General features: G+C 50.3%; 1 protein-coding gene across 2 annotated transcripts in view; it reads left to right on the top strand.

Moving 5' to 3' along the window:
* Positions 1 to 11,668: 11,668 nt before the first annotated feature.
* Paqr5 (progestin and adipoQ receptor family member 5) overlaps positions 11,669 to 22,849 on the top strand; it is an 88,249-nt gene continuing 77,068 nt past the window's right edge. For both annotated transcript variants that reach the window (XM_029482007.2, XM_021172362.3), the window contains exon 1: positions 11,669 to 11,799. The gene's annotated coding sequence lies outside the window, so the exon portion shown is untranslated. The remainder of the gene's footprint in view (positions 11,800 to 22,849) is intronic.

The following is a 22,849-nucleotide window of genomic DNA, read 5'->3' as shown; positions in this document are numbered from 1 at the left end:
CAGCAGTGGTACCCAGAAGTAGGCCAGGAGTACTCAGCAGTGGTTCCCAGAAGTAGACCAGGAGTACTCAGCAGTGGTTCCCAGAAGTAGACCAGGAGTACTCAGCAGTGGTACTCAGAAGTAGGCCAGGAGTACTTATAAGCAGTACCCAGAAGTAGACCAGGAGTACTCAGCAGTGGTACCCAGAAGTAGGCCAGGAGTACTCAGCAGTGGTACCCAGAAGTAGACCAGGAGTACTCAGCAGTGGTACCCAGAAGTAGACCAGGAATACTTGGAAGCAGGTTATAAGATTTCAGAGGAAGTACTCAGTGCCAGAAGAAAAGTGGATCTACCAAGCATGTAGATACAAGCCTGGAATCCCACATTCAGGAGGCTGAGGCAGGAGGATCAAGAATTTGAGGTCAGTGGCTGGAGAGATGGCTTAATGGGTAAAATGTTTGCCCCATAAGCATGAAGACCTGATTTTGGATCATCAGAACCCATAAAAATAGTTGGGCATGTTGGCGCATGACTGTAATCATGGCTAGGAGGCAGAGACAGGAGGCTCCTGCAGGTTCACTGGCCAGCCAGTCTAGCCAATGAGTGAGCTCTAGGCTCAGTGAGAGACCCTCCCCCCAAAAGACGGAGGGCAATAGAAGGCACCCAACAAGTACACATGGATAAGTTCTTATACCAGATACACATGTGAGGACACCCCTGCACACAACAACAACTAAATGGTGGGCTGCCTTAATTAGGGTTTCTATTGCTGTGACCAACATCACCAAAAGCAACTTGGAGGTTTCTGTCAGCTTATACATCCTGATCACACAGATGAGTAGGAAGTCAGGGCAGGAGCTCAAGGCAGGGACCTGGAAGCAGGAGCTGATGCTGAGGCCATGGAAGAGTGCTGTTTACTGGCTTGTTCCTTGTTGTGTGCTAGCTGCTTTCTTACAGAACCCAGAACCACCAGCCCTCAGGAAGGTACCGCCTGCACTGCCCTGGGCCCTCAAGGATCCTCCAGGATGAGGAAAATGCACCGCAGGCTTGCTCACAGGCCCATCAGATAGGGGACATTTTCTCAGTTGCTACTCTGTGTTCCAAAATTATTCTAACTTGTGTCAAGTTGACATAAAACTAGTCAGCGCATGGACAAATATCTGCTCTGAATGATCACAACTTCACCTCAGGGTAGGATGGGTCCCACACAAACCCCAGGTTCACCGGGGAGCCAGAGTCCCTCTTTGAACATTAGCCAAGAACCTCGGAATAGACTTGTTCCAGATTAGACTAGGTATAGATAGAAACAGAAATACATAAACACACATATTTAATTTTTGAATTCCCCTTTCCTTATGAAAAGCAATCCAGGCACAAAGTCGGAACCTGTCCTGACTGGAGAAGACACTTTGGGCACAAGCGACGCTCCAGCCCTCTGAGGTGTGAGGCGCGATGTGGGCAGACATGGGCAGAATTAGGTAAGGTCTAGAGTCTACAGAGAGCGCCACCTCTGGCTGGCCTGGCCTGCAAACTTGGCAGACACCAGCTGGTTTCACCTTCAGTGCTCTGACAGTGAGGCTTTCCCTAGCGCCTGAATGTTCCGTGTGAACACAGATTTCCACATGCGCAACAGGTTGGTCACAGACCCCACAGTCTGGCCTGAGATGCCCCATGGCAGCGAGGCCAGGCCAGGAAGCCAGCGCTGCAGGGACTTCCGGTGCCTGCCTCTGAGGGCTCCTGAGTCCGGTGCTGACAAAACACAATCAGACTCCCTCCCACCTTTCCTGAAGGCACAACTCTGAGATGTCCATACCCACGCTGTAAGAACCATAGGCTCAGAACCAGTTCTTCTTCCATGGGTGGTTATCCATTCTGGTCCTAATTATAGAGGTCTTCCTGTCCAGCTGGCCTGCTGCTGAGGAGGCTCAGAAAATACTGGGGTCCTCTCTTCTCCCCACATTAGGGGAAGATGCAGAAATAGCAGGTAAAACAAAACAAAACAAAACAAAACAAACAACCAAACAACCAAAACCTCCTCAGCCCAGGCTGGGACTATCTGGGCTCTGAGCTCAGCCTTGCCTTCTACAAGCTAAGGGTTCATTCAGCATCTTTCTGACACTGGAGGGTATCACCTTTGCTTTTTCACGCTGAAATAAAATACCAGGACCAAAAGCAACTTGGGGAGGAAACTTTGTTTCAGCTTAGAATTTTTCAGCTCACACTCCATCACTGAAGGGACTCAGGGTAGGAAGCTGGAGACAGGAACTGATGCAGAAGCCATAGAGGAGCAATGTCTACTGGCTTGCTCCCAGTGCTGCTCAGTGTGAGGACCACATGCCCAGGATGGCTCCACCCACAGTGAGCTGGGCCCTCCCACACCAATCATTGATCAAAAAACAAAACAAAACAAAACAAAACAAAACAAAACTCCCAAAGGCTCAGCTATTGGCCAGGCTAATGGCGGCATTTTTCTCAAATGAGTTTTCCCCTTCTCAGATGATGCTAGCTTGTGTTACACTGAAAAAAAAAAAGAAGAAAAAAGAAAGGAAAGGAGAGGAGAGGAGAGGAGAGGAGAGGAGAGGAGAGGAGAGGAGAGGAGAGGAGAGGAGAGGAGAGGAGAGGAGAGGGGAGGGGAGGGGAGGGGAGGGGAGGGGAGGGGAGGGGAGGGGAGGGGAGGGGAGGGGAGGGGAGGGGAGGGGAGGGGAGGGGAGGGGAGGGGAGGGGAGGGGAGGGGAGGGGAGGGGAGGGGAGGGGAAGGGAGAGGGAGGCGAGGTGAGGCGAGGGGAACAAGACAAAGTTCCCTTCTGACCCTCTCTAACAGCCCTGGCTGTCTGGAACTCACAGACACCCATGTGTCTCTGCCTTCTGAGTGCTACCATACCCAATCCTACATTCTTACTATGAACAACAACAAACTACCCAAACAACACTCAAGGCTGGAGTTGTCTGCCTGAGGCCCTCCGTGAACAGCTGTAGCCATCTCTTTCTGTGGCTATGCACAGTAAATAGCTTGTGTAGCTGCCTTACATGAGGGCCAGTGCATAGAAGAGACTCACCTACAGGTTCAGGGTCTCTGCTGCCTGTGGAGTAACCTGTCCCCCTGTCCTGGAATCCCTGCATATCTGAAGCTTAGTCCTTCAAAGGCCAGTATCCCAGAGCAGCTGGCTTCTTAGCCCCTGTGTTCACGTGAACAACTGAATTCCAAGGCCTTCCCTGAACACAGGGCCAACGATACTATTGTTCTAAGCCCATGTCAAATATTTATAATACAAACAATATTACATCAATACCAGGAATCCAAAAAAAAAAAATCACCCATAATTCTGCAAACCTGGAGAGTAGAACATTTGGTTTTCTTTTGATTTAGTTTTTATTTTTGGCTTCTTTTCTAGCTTTTATCCACCCACAAAAATCATCTTTCCAGTGCTGGGCTTCTGTTGAGAAGCAACGCCATGCTGGGCAGGGCGTCCCCAGTGCTTTCCTGTGCCGCAGTGGCTTTCCCAATCAGCTTTTAACTTTTAAACCCGGATGCTGTTGCTAACCGCTGGGGGAGCTGGCCACAGAGGCCGCAGTTGAACCTTCCTTCGTTCAAACTGCTTTTCCTTTTCTCGGGCTGGGAAGAGGTGGTAGGCATTTCTGCCGCTCTTCAAAGAGCTGAGTGTGGGGTTTTGCCTGGGGCTTGCAGAGAGTTGGCACTTGAGGGAACCAAGGGTTAGAGAAGGTCTCTAGAATCGCTAAGCACGCTGAGTTTTTGCCTAGGGCAGTCTTGAAAGGCCTTTATCCCTGAGGTGGAACCCTGACTTCTGCTGAGAGTGGATTGGAGAGGCTGCACAGAGCTGACCAGCCCCTGCCTCCCTGCATCCCCACCAACCTCAGTACCTGCAGGGTTTACACAATCCAAGGTGGGGAGAAGGAGACACCCAGAGGAGCTGCAAGCCATTGCCTCTGATTCAGACAGTGTAGTTGTTAAAGTTGTTGCTGGGAAAAACCACCCACCACCCTTGTGTCCAGGAGCTGTCTGAGGAAACTCCATGGGTCCTGTGTATAACCACAGTGGGCTAGACCTAACCTAGAATACCGTGAGAGACGCCAAGGAAGGAGATGTGGTCTCTGTCCTGATGTTTACATACTCAAGCAGGCTGAGGTAGATTGACTGAGGTCCCCACCCTCTTGTGCGTTAGTTCCCAGAGGAACTTATGAGTCTGCTAACATACACCCAGAAACCCAGAACTTGGGAAGCTGAGGCAGGAGGATGGTGAGTTCAAGGCTAGCCTGAATTACCTAGGAAAGTCTCAAGATTTTTTTATGGTGGTTTTGCAAGATGTGTGTGCATGTGCATATGTGTGGGTTCATGCACACATGTGCATGTGTGGCGGCCACAGGGGTCTTCCTCTTCCACTCTCTACCTCTTTTTGAGAGACAAGGTAGAACTAATTCTATGGCCTAAGACAACCTTGAATTTCTGGTCCTCCTGCCTCCACCTCTTCTATCTCCACTTCCCCAGACTCAAGTGCTGGCCTTCCAGGTATGCAGCGCCATACCCCATGTGTGTAGTGCTAGGAACGGAGCCCAGGTTTCCTGCACACCAGACAAGCATGCTACCAACAGAGCTACACTGCCAGCCTCCTGGTCTCAAGACTTAAAAACAACAACAAAAACTGTAAGAGGAAGTTTTAAAAAGGCTGAAGTGGTGTTGCTGGACTGGTGTGACACTCTTCTGGGAGGGCACACTACAGTTTGGATGCGGTTTGTATGTAAGAGACTCAGTAGCTGGGCCTGCTAAGTCTATGTGGCAGTGTTGGGAAGTTATGGGACCTTTAGGAGGTAGAACCTCCTGCAAGGTCACCAGGTCATTGGCAGTGCCTCCCTCAAAACAGATCAATGTTGGGACCCTGGTCAGTTGCTGAGAGAGTGGTTATTACAAGAATGAGCCTGATCCTTGGGTGCCCTCCTGCTTTTCCATCTCACCATGGGATCGTTGGCCTCATACCCACCATTGCCACGAGGCTTCACCTGATATCAACTCAAAGGAACTGCCTAATCTTAGACTTTCAACCTCCAAAACTGTTAGCTATTTTAACCTCTTTACTTTATAAATGACCCAACCCTGAGTGTTTTATGATAATAAAGAAAAAATGAGCTAGTACAAGGGATTTGGGGATGCAAGGGCAGGAACACTTTTAGGCTAATAAGAGAAAGCAATTTCTAAAGGGTAGCCAGGGTGCTTTCAAGGAGAGGGAGAGCTAAAGCCTCATTCAAATAGCTGAGCTTCTCCCCGCAAGTCTTGTCAAAGAAGCCCCCACCTCTATAAAGCAGGATCTCTCCATGCTAAGTATAGCTTGGACCCTGGCTCTCCCCTACAAACAGGGTCCTGCCCAAGAGAGTCAAGTAAGATCTTGTCTGATGTAAAGCCAGTGCCTGGGAGTGGCAGGCTGGGGTGTCATACAGGTTTGGATAACACAAGGCTACTAGGCTCTTCAGCACTTTTCTGTTGCTCTTGGACCATCTTATTCTTCACGTTAGATGGGCCCTGAGGGCACTCTGGCTGTGTTTCGTGTGTGTGTGTGTGTGTGTTACAGGTATGTGCTTATCTATATGTATATGTATATGAGCCCATGTGTGATGGTCGGTACATGGATAGGTCTGTGCATGCTAACACTCAAAGTTAATGTAGGGTGTCTTCCTTGATCACTCTCTCCTTTATTTATTGAGGCAGGGTCTCTCACTTGAATTAGATCTTACCTTTTACCTAGTGCAGTGTCTTAGTGTTCTATGGCTATAAAGGGACACCATGACCACAGCAACTCTTATAAAGGAAAGCATTTCATTGGGGCTGGCTTATGGTTCAGAAGTTTAGTTCATTATTGTCCTGGCAGGTAGACCTGGTGCTGGAGAGGTAGCTGAGAGTTCTACATCTGGATCAGCAGGCAGCAGGAAGGAGAGTGAGCCACTGGGCCTAGCTTGAGCTTCTGAAACTCAAAGCCCACCCCTAAAGTGACACACTTCCTCCAATGAAGCCACACCCACTCCAACAAGGCCACATGTCCTAATCCTTTCAAATAATGCCCCTCCCTATAAGCCTATGGGAGCCATTTTCATTCAAACCACTACATCTGCTAGCTGCTTGCTCTGGGCTGTTCTGGGATTGAAGGAGGGCTCACACAGCCAGCTTTTATGTGAGATCCAGTTCTCCCCATGATGTGGCATACACTGTACCACTGAGCCATCTTCCCAGCACCCCCCTCCCCCCTGCCCCATTCTAGTTCTGATAGACACTGGGCCTAGGAAACTTCCAAGCACAGCAGGTCTGGGGCTTCCTTTGGGTACCTAAGAAGATGAACTCTTGAAGTTTCTTCTTGGTGAGGCAGGGGCCTGATCCCTGGCCAAGTGGAGGTTTCCTCTTCCCCTTCCAGAACCTTCTCCCAACCACATAGACGCATCAAGGGCCAGTCTTTCATGTTCAACTTCTCTAAGGACTGCAGTCAGGACATGATCCATGCATGGGGAGGGACTTTTAGCCACTGTGCCCCTACCTCAAAGGGTCAGCCTGATGTTCTGTGCTCTCAAAACACAACACAAACGCAAGGCAAATGGCTTCCAGGTTCTGGACTGCAGAAACTTGGCTGAGGCATGGGGAGGACTAGCAGAGAGAAGCATAGCTTTCTCTAAGTTCCTTTTCTGGAAGAAAGGGGCTCTCCAGAGGGAGCCCTTAAGGATAGATATTATCAGAAAGGGGGTCCAACTGGTGTTGTTCAGATAGCCATGACCACACTGTGTTGTGTGATGGACTGTTTCCTGGGGAGACACAATACACACATCTACTCACCCCAGACAGGGATATCATGGCAGACCACCCAGGTGGTCTTGGTAAACCCTAAGTTTTATTAGGGTTACTTATAGGAGTATAAGTGAGGAGTTACTTACAGGAACGATTCAAAGAGAGCTTCATTACTGAGGCCTTTCTCCAACATGGATGCACAGCTCACAAAAGCCAGGAACCTGAGGCTCACTGCATAGCCTGCAGGCAGTTCAAAGGGCTGGGCAGTGTTCCTTTCCAAGTGTCTCTGGTCTAAACCATTTCTAGGCAAGTCAGCTGTTTTCTGCTTCTTCTGGGCAGCTAATCTGGTCTCATAGCTGTCTTTGCAGCCCAGCCTCCTCCTCTGAGAGGGACTCTCAGTTTTTATTTTTACTGATCACTCTGGTGGGGAGGGGCCGGGTGAACCTGGCCAGTTTCAGGAACTTCCTGTAGCTATTTTGAGTGGTTTTACCTTCCTGTTGAAGGAGCTTCCCACAAAATAGGATGTCTCAATCTCTGAGGAAACTGTTACTCAACAGACTACAAGCGGGGGCAGGAAAGGAACTCGCAGGCATGTGAACTCCCAGTCCCACCTAGCAAGGTTTCCAAATGGCTGTAGTCTTTTTTTCCTCCTTTGTGATACCACTAAGAGGGAGTCGAGTCTGTGAGAGCTTCTGTCCAGGCCCAGATGGAAAGGCAGCCTGTCAGTGCTACACCACCCTGCACTGCAGTGGGAAGGAACGTATACTGTTCTGGGCTGTCCTCGTTCCTACTGCTGTGACAGTGACCAGGGTGGAAGGAAAGTCTGCAGGTGTCATGAAGTTCAGACTGTTCTGACCCAAAGAGTTGTCCTCTCTGTCCTTAGACATGGAGACGTGGAGACAGCTGTGTGAAGATGGAGGCAGAGAGCAGAGAGACCGGCCGCAAACTCAGAAACATCTGGAAGATGAAGCTAAAAGAGGTGAGGACTGTTTCTCTTCTCCCCTGGCCCGCCCCTCTTTTTCTTCCTCTTTTCTTCTCTCTCTTTCCCTTCCTTTCTCCTTCCCTCCCTCCACTTCTCCATCCCTCCCTCCCTTTCTGAGATAGGGTCTCACTGCTTCGTCCCCTGAGCACTGGGATTACAGGTATATGTCACCACCCAGACTTGAACAAAGCCTTTTCCGTGATTTTCATATTTTTATTTATGTGCGTGTACAGTGTGCAACTGCAGAGGCATACAAGAATACGACCGCTCTCGGGAGTCAGTTCCCTCCTTCCACAGTGGGAGAACAAACAGCAGGCTTGCCCGGCAAGCTCCTTTACTCATTGAGCCATCTCATTAGCCTATTCCAGGAATTTTGAACATACACAGAGAGGCGTCATGGTCTGGTCCCAGTCTAGAAGAAGCTAGCAAATCTCCTGAAGGCAGGCCTCCTGCGGTAGTGGTCCAGGAGGAGACATCTAATACCTGAGGAAAGGCAAGATGGTGGATCTCAGGTCACATGGAGTGGGCCGGTTCCTTTGAGTTAGTTTGTAGACATGTCAGAGAGAGACAGACCCCATCCTCCCCACCATCTCTGGGCCACCCCTGACAGCTGCAGATCCCTGCAGTGTGAGTTCTGCTCACACAGGCCGACATGCCACCTCCACGAACCAAGGCTGAGGCTGGTGGGGAAAAACCAATGCCCCTACACATTTTAGATCTACTCCATGCTCTGTGCTCGCACAATGCTTCCAGGTGTGATCTGCAGCCATGCCATGACCCTGGGAAGGAAGAGGTCGCCTGCTGCTTCGGGATGTAGACACCAGGGCTTGGGGAAGAGAAGCACCCTGCCCAGGGCTGTTTGGATACAGATAGCCTAATTTTTGGAGCTCACCCTGATCACATTGCCCGACACCTTCTTGGCAGACAGCCTGCAGTCTTTTGGGGCATTTAGGGGGACCATGTCTCTCCAAGGGTATCTGGTCCTCCTGTTCCCCTAAGGACCACGTGCCCTGAAATTAGGAGGCTGCTTCTCCTCCTGACATGCCTGCACTGAGCAGGACTCTGGGTGGGCATTGGACATCTCTGTTTTCCTTGGCTGCTGGGAGTGGGGTGCATGCCCATACTATGGGTTCTGCAGCATCTGCAGGGAGTACCTTCCAGAGGTAGGTAGGGCTTAAAATGAGTCTACATCTGCAGTTGTCAGCCTGGCTTTCCTGCTCCGAGCCACTCCCTCCCTGCAGATCCTGCCACTGTCCTGGCTGCTTGCCCCACTAATTTCAGTGCTGAGGCCCTCCCCACTGCTGATCCCTGGCTTTCCCTTTCCTCCACTTCATGGCACCCCATATTTCTGCATTGCCTTGGCACCCCGTACTTCCCAGGCTCCGCATTTCCTTGGGTTACACAGGATTTCTAAAGTAACACTTGGTCCTGAGGACCTGGGTCTACATTCAATTCTGCTACCTATGTACTGCGACCACGTGACCTTGGGCTCGAGGTCTCTACTTCCCCAATATGACCCTGTGAGTTGAACCCAGTACTGTCAGAATTCTTCTCTGTGCTGTCTATGCCAGTCCTCTCTCGTTTCTCTTCCCCCTGCTCTGATCTTCCTGTGTGCTCACCATCCCTGTCTCTCTGTTCCATGTGTTTAAAGGGCTAGCTAGCTAGCCACATTGATATAACGTGTGTGTGCCTGAGGATCTGGACATGGACCATGTGAACTTGGATCACTTGGAACTGGAGTTACAGGCAGTGTGAGCTGCCTGGTGTGGATGCTGGGAACTAAGCCCAGGTCCTCTTTAAGGGCACCAAGTGCTCTTAACCATGGATCTGTCTCTCCAGCCCTGCATGTGGTGTTTTTATCATTCAGCTAGTCTCTGAACTCCCTGAGAGCAGAGATGGTTATCTATGGTACTGATCTGCAAGGCTGTCATAAATTATGACATGCTAATGAATTAGTCACCAAGGACCACACATGCACTGAAATTAGGAGCCTGCTTCTCCTGACATGCCTGCACTGGGCAGGACTCTGATTGGGCATCGGGCATCTCAGCTACAGATAGTGGGGTGCGAGCCCACACAATGGGCTCTGCAGCTCCTGTAGGGAATGCAAAGAGGCCTTCCAGAGGTTGCTACATGCTTTCATCTGCCTCCAAAGCCCATTCCAGTGCCACAATCAAAAGATGATATCAGAGGACACCCAGGGCTGGTGGTTCTGTTACTGCCATACCTGCTTGGGCAGGGGGGGGGCGTGGGGTGGAGGTGGGGGATGGATGGAGGGAAGCCTTTGCCAACAGCCTTGGGAAGACAAAGCAGAGATCTGCATCTCCATCTAGTGGATTCACTCAAGGTCGAGCTCAGCAGAGAGCCCATTTTCCACCCACTTGTCAAACTCTGGTGTGCACAGGATGCCTGCCTGCCTGCCTGCCTACATGGCTAAGCCACTTTCCCCTTGAGCAATTAGATCTGGGAGTGCTAGAGAGACGGCTCAGTTGGTAAAGTGCTTGCCTTTCAAACAAGAAAAGAGTGTTCTATCTCCACAGTCCATGTTTAGAAGGGGGTGGGGAGCTAGAGAGAAGACTCAGCATCGAGAGCTGCTCCTGCAGAGAATCAGGGTTCAGTTCGCAGCACCCACATCAGTGGCGCACAACCACCTGTAATCCAGGCGAATCCAACACCCAGCGCCTTTTTTGTGTTTTTATTTCTGTGGGCACAAGGCACAGAGACACACAGATTAAGAAAGAGAGAGAGCGAGAGCGAGAGAGAGGAAGGAAGGAAGGAAGGAAGGAAGGAAGGAAGGAAGGAAGGAAGGAAGGGAGGGAGGGAGGGAGGGAGGGAGGGAGGGAGGGAGGAAGGAAGGAAGGAAGGAAGAAACCAAGAATTAGTAACTTATGCTTGTAATCCCAACACTGGGAAGTAAAGACAGGTGAACCCCCCTGGGACTCACTGGCCAACCAACACACAGAGAGAGAGAGAGACAGAGACAGAGACAGAGAGAGACAGAGACAGAGACAGAGACAGAGACAGAGACAGACAGACAGACAGAGACACAGAGAGAGAGAGATTTGTTCCAACACATCACATTGACTTCATTCAGAAACAGATCTAGAAGGGACCAGAGCTTTGCTCAAGGTCAGAGTTGACTAGAGTCTGGGACAGTCTCCTGTTCTTCCTGGTGTGCATACCTGCCAGCAAAGCAGGACAGGGAGCAAAAGGGAGCAACTTCAGGGAGGACCACGGAGTCTGCCCACTGCCCACTGGAGCCTTCCAGATTGATCCTGGAGATTGATTGCCTGCTGTGGGGTGGGAGAAGGAGGAAGTGGCTTTGGGCTGTTCTTCAGCACCTGGAGGAACCAGCTTCCAGTTTCCCAGAGCCGGGTTTCTTTGTCTTCTGTGTCCCTTCATCTCTTCTCTCTGTGTCCACTAGCTGGTAGAAGGTCATGCTTAACATCTTCCAATCTGGGAACCTAGGACTGGAGACACCGAGCCTGCGGACAAGAGTAGAGGGGTTGCCAAGGACCCACTGTTCTAAGTGGTCTGATGGCAGGGGTCATCATCAGCCGGGGGCCTCTCAGCAGAGGAGAGGACCATGGGGTCAGGCAGTTGCTTTCCTATCCTTCAGTGAGCTGCAAGGTGGCCTACGGGCTCCCAGACCTCAGATCTAAGGGTAAGAGTAGTGTAGAGTACCTACCAGAGAGTACAGGATGCGAAAGAGAACCTTGTGTACCTCAAATTCCAGCTAAGGGGCACCTGAGGCTGAAGGGACGCGGGAGACTTTGAAGGAGAAGAGGTCTAGGGTTCGGTGCACGAGGCCTGGCGAGGCCAGGGAGCTGGGAGGAGAGCCCATCGCTCGGCTCCTCCCAGAGGCCGCCCCGCCCCGCCCCTGCCGGGACAGCCTGGGCGGGGACCCGCGACAGGAGGGCGCGCCGCGCCGGGTGCTCCAGGTGCAGTTCCCAGGCGCTTGGGGGCCCGCGCTGGCCTGAGAGGAGTAGCCCGTCTCGGATCTGCTCTTGCTGCGTCTCTACGCCCTATCCACTGGACGCCAGTGAGCCTCAGAATTCAGGTAACCGAGGGCGGAACTCCCGGCCAGTGCCCCCCATGGGTCCCCGTCCTCACGCTCCTATTCTCTGCCACTGAGCCACGGAGCCAGGGTGCTACTTGAAGACGGATCTTGAAAGTTTGCTCTTGGACGGTGGTGCATCAGGCAACTGCCAAGCAGACATTTGCACCCGCGCACCTCGAGCCCACGTGAAGAGGGGAGGCCTTTCCCCCAGCCTTTCTAAATACCAGTTTTTCTCATAATTAATCAACGAAGCAGACACCCTCCCCATCCTGGCTCTCCATCCCTTAAAAAAAAAGTCCTGGGATGGAGTCTGACAGTTGGTAATTCTTAAGCTTTAGGGATGTTTATATGTGTACTTCCCGCCTCCTCTCGCCAGACGCACGCTATGAATAGTCAGATAGTGTGCGGGTAAGGTGGTACAGTTTTGTGCCCAAGGAGGCAGCTCTGCGCCCTGATAAAGAGGGTACCCAGACACAGGAAGCTGGGTTTTTTCCCCTCTCTTTTCTTTTTTCTTTTCCTTTCCTTTTTCTTCTCTTCTCTCCTCTCCCCTCCCCTCCTTTTTCCTTTCCTTTCCTTTCCTTTCCTTTCCTTTCCTTTCCTTTCCTTTCCTTTCCTTTCCTTTCCTTTCCTTTCCTTTCCTTTCCTTTCCTTTCCTTTTCCTGTCTCATTCTGTTTGGTCAGGCCAGGTCCTTATTGATGCCCATCCCAGCACTCTCAAACCCCAGACTGAGGAGCCTACACCCTGAGGTGGGTGGGCTGCAGCCTACAGGTGCAGAGCACTGGAGCCCACAAAATTCTTGGTGGAAAGAAGAAAGCCTAGCCTTCCCCAAGAGCCAGAAAGAAGAGAGGGGAGACTGGGTGGATCCTAAAGCAGCCATCATGGCTGACATGGACACCCCGATTTCACTTTTCCGCGGGGACAAACCAAGCAGATGGTAGAAAGGTGAAGAAAGAAAGGTGACCCCAAAAGGTTAAAGTGTTTGACCCAAGCAGAGTGGTGGGCCTCAGCCATGGTCTCTTAGACCAGGGGCTTCTGCATTTTAAAAGATTACTGTATTTCTTTATTATTGTGCTTGGTGGTGGGGTACATGTGGAAATCAGAAGACAAGTTGCAGGGGTCATGTGGGGCCTGGGGATTGAACTGGGTTGTCAGGCTTGGTAGCAAGCACAATTTCCCACTGAGCCATTTTGCTGGTCCTTTTCTGGTTATGCCCTTGACTGGCAGGAGCCAGTTGCTCCCTTGACGTCCAGAAGTGTGTAAGGTGAGGGCACTTTCAAATAGAATCCAAATCCCCTTAGGAAAGTCTGCCAAGCCCCAGCTAGCCCCTTGGTAAGCTCCCCTGACAGCAGGAGGGAGGCAGGACCTGCGGTCCCTTCTGTATCCATAGTACTTGGCACAGGGAAGAAACAGAGCCAGACCATCGTGAGTTAACCAGACACGGGTGAGTTCTTTTTCCAGTAGACAGGACTCTGCCCTGGAAGATCAAGAAGAACGTTTGAAAGCTAGCACCAGAAAACTGTGGACACACTCCCAGATGCCTTCACACTCTGCCCCTACTTGGAGCAGTATATAAAACTATACTTACTTCTTGTAGAGCCAAGGAAGAGCAGGGTGCTGGGTGAAGTGGACAGCCTGTCCCTCGCCGGAGCTGGAGGTTGAGAGACTCCCACTCACCTAGTGGACTTCCTCCCCACTCCTCAGAGGGTCTCATTTGAAAACATTAATTACTATTGCCTCTCCTGGATTCTTACCACCCTGCAGGGTTGCCAGGGAGGGGGGAAGGGATTTGCTTTTCTTGCCTTAGTTTCCCCTAGTGATAAATAAAGTTTTATGAGCAGGTGGGTGCTTTGAAGGCATCTGCATGCTGCAGAGCACACCCGACAGGAGACATGTATGAATGTGTGTGTGTGTGTGTGTGTGTGTGTGTGTGTGTGTGTGCGCGCGCGCGCGCACGGTGGGGGATTCTCTAGGTGGGCTTTATGTCTCCCTTTTGAGCTGTAGCCGCATTTTAGCATCCCTCAGAGAGTAGACCTCACCAGAGGCACACAGTAGCTTTGTAAGAAGTATTCACTGATGGAAAGTAATCTCTACAGGAAGAAAATTTGCCAGAATTCATGAGACCTGGAGAGCCTTGACCCTCTCTCCTTCTTTCTTCCAATGTAAGGAGAGGAGCACCCAGCCATAGAAGCAAGAACCAGAAAAGGAGAGAGGAAGGAGGGCTCCCAGAACTCAGGCCAGGGCCTTCAAGAATCACCTAGATGGACAGCTTCATGATCTGATGGCCTCTGCAAGGGCCAGTGGGAAGGTCCTAGGAGGGGCAAGCCCAGTTTCCGGAGGAGGGGTAGAGGCTAAGATCAGCCGGGCTAAGCTAATAGGCCAGTCTGAGAAGTGCGTGCAGAGGTTGTGGGGAGCTCAGAGGCTCCCCTAGGAATTCAGGAGATCCTGGAGGCAGGGGAGAGATAGATGCATACCCTCATACACAAAGCAGTTTTTCTGGGTGACCCAGAGAGCTTTGGCTTTTGCCCCAGCCCTGCCTTTGACCCCCCAGACAGCTCTGTTCATTGTCAGAGCTGGAATGCACCTGCTGGACCTTGGCGTTGGGGCAGAAAGTACAGAAGCCCAGCCTGAAGAATGTGTGATTTCCTGACTTGTTGGGCTTACAGGGGGGTGGGGAGGAAGAGCAGACAGTCAGGGATTCACTAAGGCTTCACCAGAAGGAATGTGTCAGGGTGGGCCTTCTCCTATATCTGAGGCCATTGTAGACCCACCTAGTTCTCTGCCGCCCTCTGGGGTGGGGGGAGTCATGACGGAGACCTGGTTTTCTGTTCCCTGGTATGTTGGCTTTCTCCTACCAGTTCAGTGACTTTCCACCACAGTGGATGGAAAAGTACGCTGCCTGTTTCGATGCTTCATGACTCTAGGTCCACCCTGCTGCCTAGTGTCTGGCCCTCACTTGGAGACAGTGTTGGGACTTTGGAGAAAGGGACAAGGAGATTGTTATGAAAGTATGCAGGCTGGCAGAGGGGAGCCATTGCATGTAAGAGTTTCAATAGTTTCTTGCACTTGGGGGAAGAATGGTGTTCCCTTGAAGTGGTGGCCCAGTTTTATCCCCATCCCTGTGCTGTCTGCCAAGTTGGGTTTTAGTTTGTAATATTCTCCTGCCTTCTGACCTTGACCAGGCCAGGATCACCCAAAGCAGGCTCTAGACTGTGAGTACCTGAGGAATGAGAGTTGCCTGAGCTTCAGGCAGGGCATTTGTCCCTTAAGGTCACACACACACACACACACACACACACACACACACACACCTTTGGTTAATTAGTAGCTCATAGCCAAGGTGCCCCTTGCAACTTGGAGAATTCAGTGGAAGCCTGTCAGAGACACAGAGCCCAACTGCATAGCTCCCAGAGCCCAGAGACTGAAATCCAGCAGCCTCAGTAGCCTGTCACTAACTGTGGCCTTGGCTTTGACTATGTTCCCAGTGTCTGAAGGCCAGTGTGGCTGGCACACAGCTTCCTCGGGTTCTGGTTCTAACACTTTACAGCTGGCATTGTGACACTGGTCCCGTCTCTTTCCGAGCCTCAGTTCCCTCATCTGTCAGAGTACCTTGGATTCTATTAAGGCATCTCACCTCTAGCACCATTACCATTGGGAGGCAGAGAGGAGGGGACTGTCCTGTGCCATAGTGAGTGTTTCCCTGTGCCCTTGGCCTCTATACAACAGCACATCAAATCTGAGTCCCTTGGAAAAAATTACACACACACACACACACGAACACATACATATATCTGTGTTATATCTGGATGTTTGCCTGCTGAGTGTCTTGTACCACTTGCATACAGTACCCATAGATACCAGCAGAGAAGAGGGCATCAGATCCCTTGAAACTGGAGTTATAGATGGCATGAGCCGCCATGTAGGTGCTGAACACCAAACTCAGGTACTCTGGAAGAGCAGTCAGCACTCACACACTGGGTCATATAAATATATAGCACTTGGCTGGCTTCAGACTCACAGCAATTTGCCTGCCTCTGCCTGGATTAAAGTCATGTAACACTATGCCGGGCTTCTGGGTCCTTTTTGACATCTGGCAATGCCTCTGGACTTCACCAGATGTGCGCCCAGGCAGCATCGCCTCTGGTTGAGAAGGGTTGTGTTGTATCAGTGGCTCTCATCTTTCCTCATGCTGAGACCCTTCGATGTAGTTCCCCGTGTTGTAGTGAACCCCAACCATAACATTATTTCATTGCTACTTCATACCTGTAATTTTGCTACTGTTCTGAATTATAATATAAATACCCAGTATGCAGGATATCTGGTGTGTAACCCCTATGAAAGGGTAATTCGACTCTCCGAGAGGGGTTGCAGCCCACAGGTTGAGAACAACTGTATTAGATGGTCTCTGAAGACCTCTCCCCCCCCTCCCCCCGCCAGGATTTCTCTTGAGGCAAAAGGGCTTCCAGCTAGTCCTATGTGCGTGCCCTGAGCATGCATGAGGAATAACGGAGACAGGTCAGAGGGAAGGCAAGGCTGATGGACCTTATGCTGAGAGCCTCTAGACCTTGAGTTACTTAAGAAGGGGGCAGAGGTAGAAGGCAGGCCTGTGGTCTGGATCCCATATGAGGTCAACAACCTTCTGGTCCAGGGCGGTGTGGTGATGAAGGCTCTGCCTTGCTTCACATTCCCCTCTCCTTGCCCTGGGGAGGGACACAGGAAGTGAATCAGCCCAGCAAGCTCACACTTCAACCAACCCACCCCATCTGTGTTTTGGTTATTCCTCCCATGTTAGCTGTTTATTAACTCTGCCCACGGAAACCCACTCTGACCTTGTTGCTTAATGGAAGGACAGAAGATTTATTTTGACAGGTTTAGGGTTGGGTGCTAGGATTGTTGATGAATCCTCGAAGGAAATTACAATTGCTTACAGTCTTCCAGAAGCAAGTCAGCTCTGGGCTGTGGGCTACATACTGGGAAGGCTCCCCGGGCTGCAGAGACCCCTAATCCCAAGTCAGTCACCACCCTGTGCAAGTGTACAGAGGAGGGCGTGGCCAGCCACAAGGGTATAGTCATCCATGTGTGTGCTGGAGGGAATTCTACCGGAGGAAGGTCCTTCGGGGGGAGATGGTGGCAGTGTCAGGAGCTCCACAAGAGGGAGAGATGGAGGTACGGTGAGGGTAGCCTTGATACTTGTCTCTTTGTTATTGTGGTAAAACACATAGAATATAGAATTCGCATTTTGACAAAGTGTGTGTGTGTGTGTGTGTGTGTGTGTGTGTATGTATGTATGTATGTGTGCACATGTGTACCTACATGGGCCATGCACACCTGTGGCATCCAGAGGCTGTCCTCAGCTGCTATTCTTCGGGTACCATATACCTGGTTTTTGAGATAGGCATTCTTACTTTTATTTAGAACTAACCAAGTAGGCTAGGCCCTCTAACATGGGATTATAGGTATTTGCCATCATACCTGGCTTTTTTAATTACATGGGTTCTGGGTATCCCACAAGGCAAGCTCCTTACTGGTTAAACCATCCCCCAAGCTCTGTTTTGGGGGTATTAAAAGATACAATTAATTGTCAGCAAGCACATTCATATTATTCTGTAGCTGACACCACCATCCGGCTTCATGATTTCATCATTTACCAGCTAGAACTTTACACCCACTACACACCAACTTCCCACTGTCCAGCCCCTCTGCTTCCAGACTCTGTGACTGACAGCTGATGGTACCTTTTATCAAGCAGTATGACCCTCTTCTCTATGGCACATCACACAATACTGCTATGGCCTAAGTTTTGAATGAAAGGTTTATTTGGTTCACAGTTCTGGTCCAAGGTCAAGGTGATGTGTCTAGTGCCTACCCCTTCTGGCTGACAGTCTGGAAGCAGCATATAGCCTCTCCTGGCAGCAGACAAGAAGCATGTCTGTGTATACCTGTCTTCTCCCTCTCTTCCTGAGAATATCTTTGGAGGTTCTAGCTGGGGACACCACTACTTGTATACCCTTGACTACGAATGGTCTGCCATTTAAAGATGCACACATGGGGAACACAGAAGGAGGAAGGCTGCAGCATTTGTAGTAAGCAGAATAATCCAGTTGTCTGTCTTTCTGTGGTTGACCTCTTGATTTCCTTGTGGTTAGTGCACGTTGTAGCCTGAGTCAGAATTTCCTTCTGTGGTAGCTATGGACCACATTCTCTGGGTGCCTGTTCTTCAGCTCCCTGGACACCTGGGTTGCTGCCACCCGTAGGCTACTGTGGATGATTCTAGAGTGAGCCAAGTAGACAAGTGCGGAGTCTCTGACTTGGGCCTTTTGGAGTGTGTGACCTGACATAGAGCTGCTGGCCATAGAGGAAGAATACATTTAGAATTTTGTGTGCTTTTTGAGATAGGTCTGGACTGGATGAGATATGGCTCACTGGCTAAAGGGCTGGCTCACTGACTAAAGGGATTTGTCACCAATCCTAGGGCTCACATGGTGGAAAGAAAAAAACAGACTTTTGAAAATCATCCTCTGACTTCCATGTGATTGTTGTGCATGCGTGCATACACGCACAATTAATAAATGCAATTCAAAAAAATTTAAGTCTCTTGCAACAGGCTCTCCTTGGCAGCCTAGGCTGGCCAGAAGCTTGCAATTCTCCTAGTCACCCTCCTGAGTGCTAGGGTTATGAGCATGTGCCTATGTGTAGATTGCTTCAAGGAGGGGTGTTTGACATTAGTTTCAGGGATAAATGGCCTCTCTGGACATCTAAGAGGGTGGACAGAAGGAAAGTTCTAACTTACAGCAGGAGTGACTGGTTTGGAGGTTTATGGCCTCGGAGGCTGTGGCTGGAGATGAGCAGGTTGATTGCCATCCTACTAGGATGGGGCTGGAAGTATAAAGCAGGTGAACTGGGAGAGAAAGAGGCTGGAGGTGAGAACACCCTATGGATAGAAAACCAGGAGGTACCACAATGCCTGGGGTGGTGGTGGCTGCTTGCGGGGTTCATCTTCAGGTTTGTAGATGGACACCTGGCTCAGTGGCCAATGCAGCCTGTTTCTGGTTGAGATTCTAGGAGGACCGGTGGATTGAGAAGGTAGGAGCGGATCATCTTGGGCTTGGTGGGTCTGAGGGCCTAGGAGACTACCCAGGGGGAATGAACTGGGAGGCAGCGTTTGATCAGCGTGAGAAGGCAAGAGTGAGAAGTCAGACAGTCAAGGGACATGACTTGCCATAGCGTGGCTTGCTATGGTTTATATATTCTTGGACCAGGGAGTGGCACCATTTGGAGGTGTGGCCTTGTTGGAATAGGTGTGACCTGGTTGGAATAGGTGTGTCACTGTGGGTGTGGGCTTAAGACCCTCACCCTAGTTGCATGGAAGTCAGTCTTCCACTAGCAGCCCTTGGATGAAGATGTAGAACTCTCAGCTCTGCCTGTGCCATACCTTCCTGGATACTGCCATGCTTCCGCCTTGATGATAATGGACTGAACCTGTGAACCTGTAAGCCAGCCCCAATTAAATGTTGATTTTTATAAGACTTGCCTTGGTCATGGTGTCTGTTCACAGCAGTAAAACCCTAACTAAGACAGTGGCACTGAAGGCCTAAGAGAACTAGAGACCAGGGCATGTGACCTGCCCCGGGAATGTCTTATCAGTCCACACATTTGATTGTCAAGCTCCAGGCTCTGTGCCTATGCCCTGAGAACTGGACACAGATGAACATGAGCTATGACTTTAATTCGTTTTTTCATTCCATAAAGCCCAGGCTGGAACCGGGCCAGTACCTTTGCACTGCTAAAGATTGAATGTTGATAGGTGGCATGCAGGAGAAATAGAGCGTGCAGTGACAATGTGTCCCGGGCCTTGGCTGTGTGACGTGGGGCTTCTCAGCACCCCTGATGTCTGCCTCTTTTGGTTCCTTTGGTTTGTTTTGGTTTGGAGATAAGGCCCCATTTAGCCCAGACAAGCCCAGAAGTCATATGTGGCTTAAGATTACCTTGTACTCCTGATCCTCTGGCCTTCATCTCCTTCATGCCAGCGTTACAGGTATGACCTGCCAAGACTGTTTTACACGGTGCAGGGGGTGGAATCCAGGACTTCCAGCTAAGCTGTGTCCCCATCCCATGGCCTGTGTTTTGGTCCAGCAAATTCCTCGGATCTCCTTAGTGTAAAGGAACCACTGTAGAGTGTTCAGCCACATTTCTGGCAAGCTGCGAGTAGCCACACCCCCATGGGGGCAGACATTGTTCTCTGGGGAGCAAAATTGCCCCCCCATACACACATACCAGGTGAGCTTGCCACCTGGTCAGAAAGGCGAATGAGAAGACACTAATCTAAATTCGCCAAGGCTAAGCCGAGGTGGAGATTCCCTCTGTCTGTCACCAAGATGGACCTAATTAACCTTATAGCTGAGATAATCACCTTGGCCAGGAAAAGGCTTATTCTGGCTTGCAGTGTGGGGAGCACCATCTATGGTTGCTTGGCTCTGTTGCTTTGGGCCTGTGATAGGCACAAGGCGGTTAACAGGCTGGGAGGCAGAGAAAGGAATGGATCCAAGATCCATGGTTATGTTCCAAGATCCCATTCAAGGGTTCACCTTCATTTGTCTGGCAGACTTCACCCTAGACACCTTAAAGGTTCTTAAAGGTTCTATCTCCTCCCAACAGTGCTATGCTCCGGTGACCATGTCTTTAACCCATGGGTCTTTGGGGAACACTTACCAAGGCGTAGGTTAAGGGATGTTCAAAGGTCTTGGGGGAGGGCACATAAAGGGAGACCAGTAAAGAAGCTGGAATCTGATGATGAAGGCTTTAGTTAGATGAGCTGTAGTGGAAAAGGGAAAGTGGGCGGGTCTTAGGTATATTTCAGAGATGGCTTAGCAATATTTCAATGGCTGAGAGGCTTTTGACACCACAGTGGCAAGGGAACCTCCCAGACGTGCAGAGCAAAAGTGGCTGGAAGCTAGTGAGTCACACCTGGGCATGTGTTGGTTGAAGATACGGGGTTTTGCTGGATACACACCTTGAGAGTTAGCAGTACCCAGACTACTGAAGCCATGGGACCCACTGGAAAGTCCTGACTGGGAGGCTGAGCCAAGGACAGAAAAGTCAAGTGGGGTTCAGTCTCCTCCTCTCTCAGGCACGAGCCATGCTTCCAGGCTCTGCCCGGGAACAAGGTCAGAGCAGGAATAAGCTTCAGAGTGGGAGCTGTGTTCACACTGGACTGGGGAGGCTGCTGTACCACCTGCAGAGCTCAGACAAGTCAGGTGCGAACCAGAGACACCCACCCAAAGGCGGCAGGGGGGAGGGCAGCGGGTTTCCCCAAATATTTGTGACATGGGGGGTTGAGGGGACTGCAGAAGGCAGAATGGACGGTGTTAGGTGGCTTAGGGTGTTCATCGGATCTTGTGTTTTCTGCCTGGTTCTTTATTTTTCCATTTAACCATTGTGAGGTCTTATTCGTCTGTACAGAGCGTTTCTTTCTGGTCCAGAATACAGGTTGCCACATTCAGTCTTTTGGCTCCACCCAGGATATTCCACAGGGTCACCTTGTACCTGAGTCACTTTGTGAACGCAGGTGGCTGTATGTGAGGTAATGTCCCAGTCATGGAGTGGCCCGCCAGTGACGTTCAGTGTCATCAAACTGATTCACTGATCCGGAGAGAAAACATGGTTTCCCCTTGTAGTTTTTGCTTTGTTTGTTTGTTTGTTTGTTTGTTTGAAGTAGGGTCTCACAGTATAGCCCAGGATATCCTGGAACTTGCAATCCTCTGGCTTTGGACTCCTAAATGCTAGGACTGTAGACGTTCAATATAATAATAATAATAAACAAGTTTGGTTTTTTTTGTTGTTGTGTGTGGGAAGTGTATGTGCCATCGCACACATATGAATGTTAAGGGACAACGAATAAGAGCTGGCTCTCTCTTCCAGCATAGATACCAGGGATCAAATTCAGATGGCCAGGTTTGGTAGCAAGCATCTTCATCTGCTGTGCCGTCTTGCTCACCCGCCCTGATCTATGTCGTCTTAGCTTGCATAAACTCTTACCATGAGCAAGGTGAGCAAGACAGACGGGAGCTTTTTGTACTTCCCTTTCTGTGAACAGTCTGTTCATGTTTCACCCAAAAATTTCCTCAGGTTTTTTGGTTTCTTATTGAATTAGAGGAAACCTTACTGAATCAAAGGAAATCTCTGCTTGTTTTTTCCCCTTTTGAGACAAAGTCTCACGTACACCAGGCTTGAAGTCCCTATGCATCTGAAGATGACCCTGAACTTCTGATCCTCCTGCCTCTACTTCCTGAGTGCTGGGATTGCAAACATGCACCACCTTGCCCGGTTTATGGGGTACTGGAGGATCAAACCCAGGGCTTTGTGGATGTTAGGCCAGAGCTCTACCAGTCTTGGAGGAAACCTTTATGTAACCAAGAAAATTTGTCTTTTTTTTTTTTTTTTTTCTGGAGTGTAACTTATAAGTCATCCTCCTTTGTTGGGTCAAGGAAGCTTTTGCTGTGTGTGTGTGTGTGTGTGTGTGTGTGTGTGTGTGTGTGTGTGTGTCGGGGGTAAGACTAATTTATTTTGTTTTATATGTGTGAACGTTATGCTCCGATACATAATACATACATACATGGCTGGTGCCCCTGGAGGTCAGAAGAGGGCATTGGATGCCCTAGAATTGGAGTTATGGGTGGTTGTGAGCCTCTATGTGGGTGCTAGGAATCGAACCCATGTCCCCTACAAGAACAAATGATTTTAACCACTGAGCCATCTCTCCAGTCTGTTTTCTGGGTTTTGCTGTTAGTTCTAAATTGTAAGGATTGAGTGCTGGTGAGAGGTAATTTCCTAGTTGGCCGGCAGGGGTCTCTGCGATGGAGGTCCCAGTGAAGGCAGTGGTAGTGGTATAGAACAAGACCCTAGGATAGGACCAGGGATGATCTTGGGGCAACAGGGAAAGGACTTGAACCTCCTCTTGGGCCAAGTGTAAAGGAAGATGCCATGTGCCTAGAGGTTGGTGGCTACACATTGAAGGGACAAGGGAGATGGCTGAGTTAACCCAAGGATGAAATC

Source organism: Mus caroli, unplaced genomic scaffold (assembly GCF_978045245.1).
Source record: "Mus caroli unplaced genomic scaffold, Mus_caroli_1 scaffold_11, whole genome shotgun sequence".
Lineage (NCBI taxonomy): Eukaryota > Metazoa > Chordata > Mammalia > Rodentia > Muridae > Mus > Mus caroli.
This window is presented reverse-complemented; position numbering and strand designations above follow the sequence as displayed.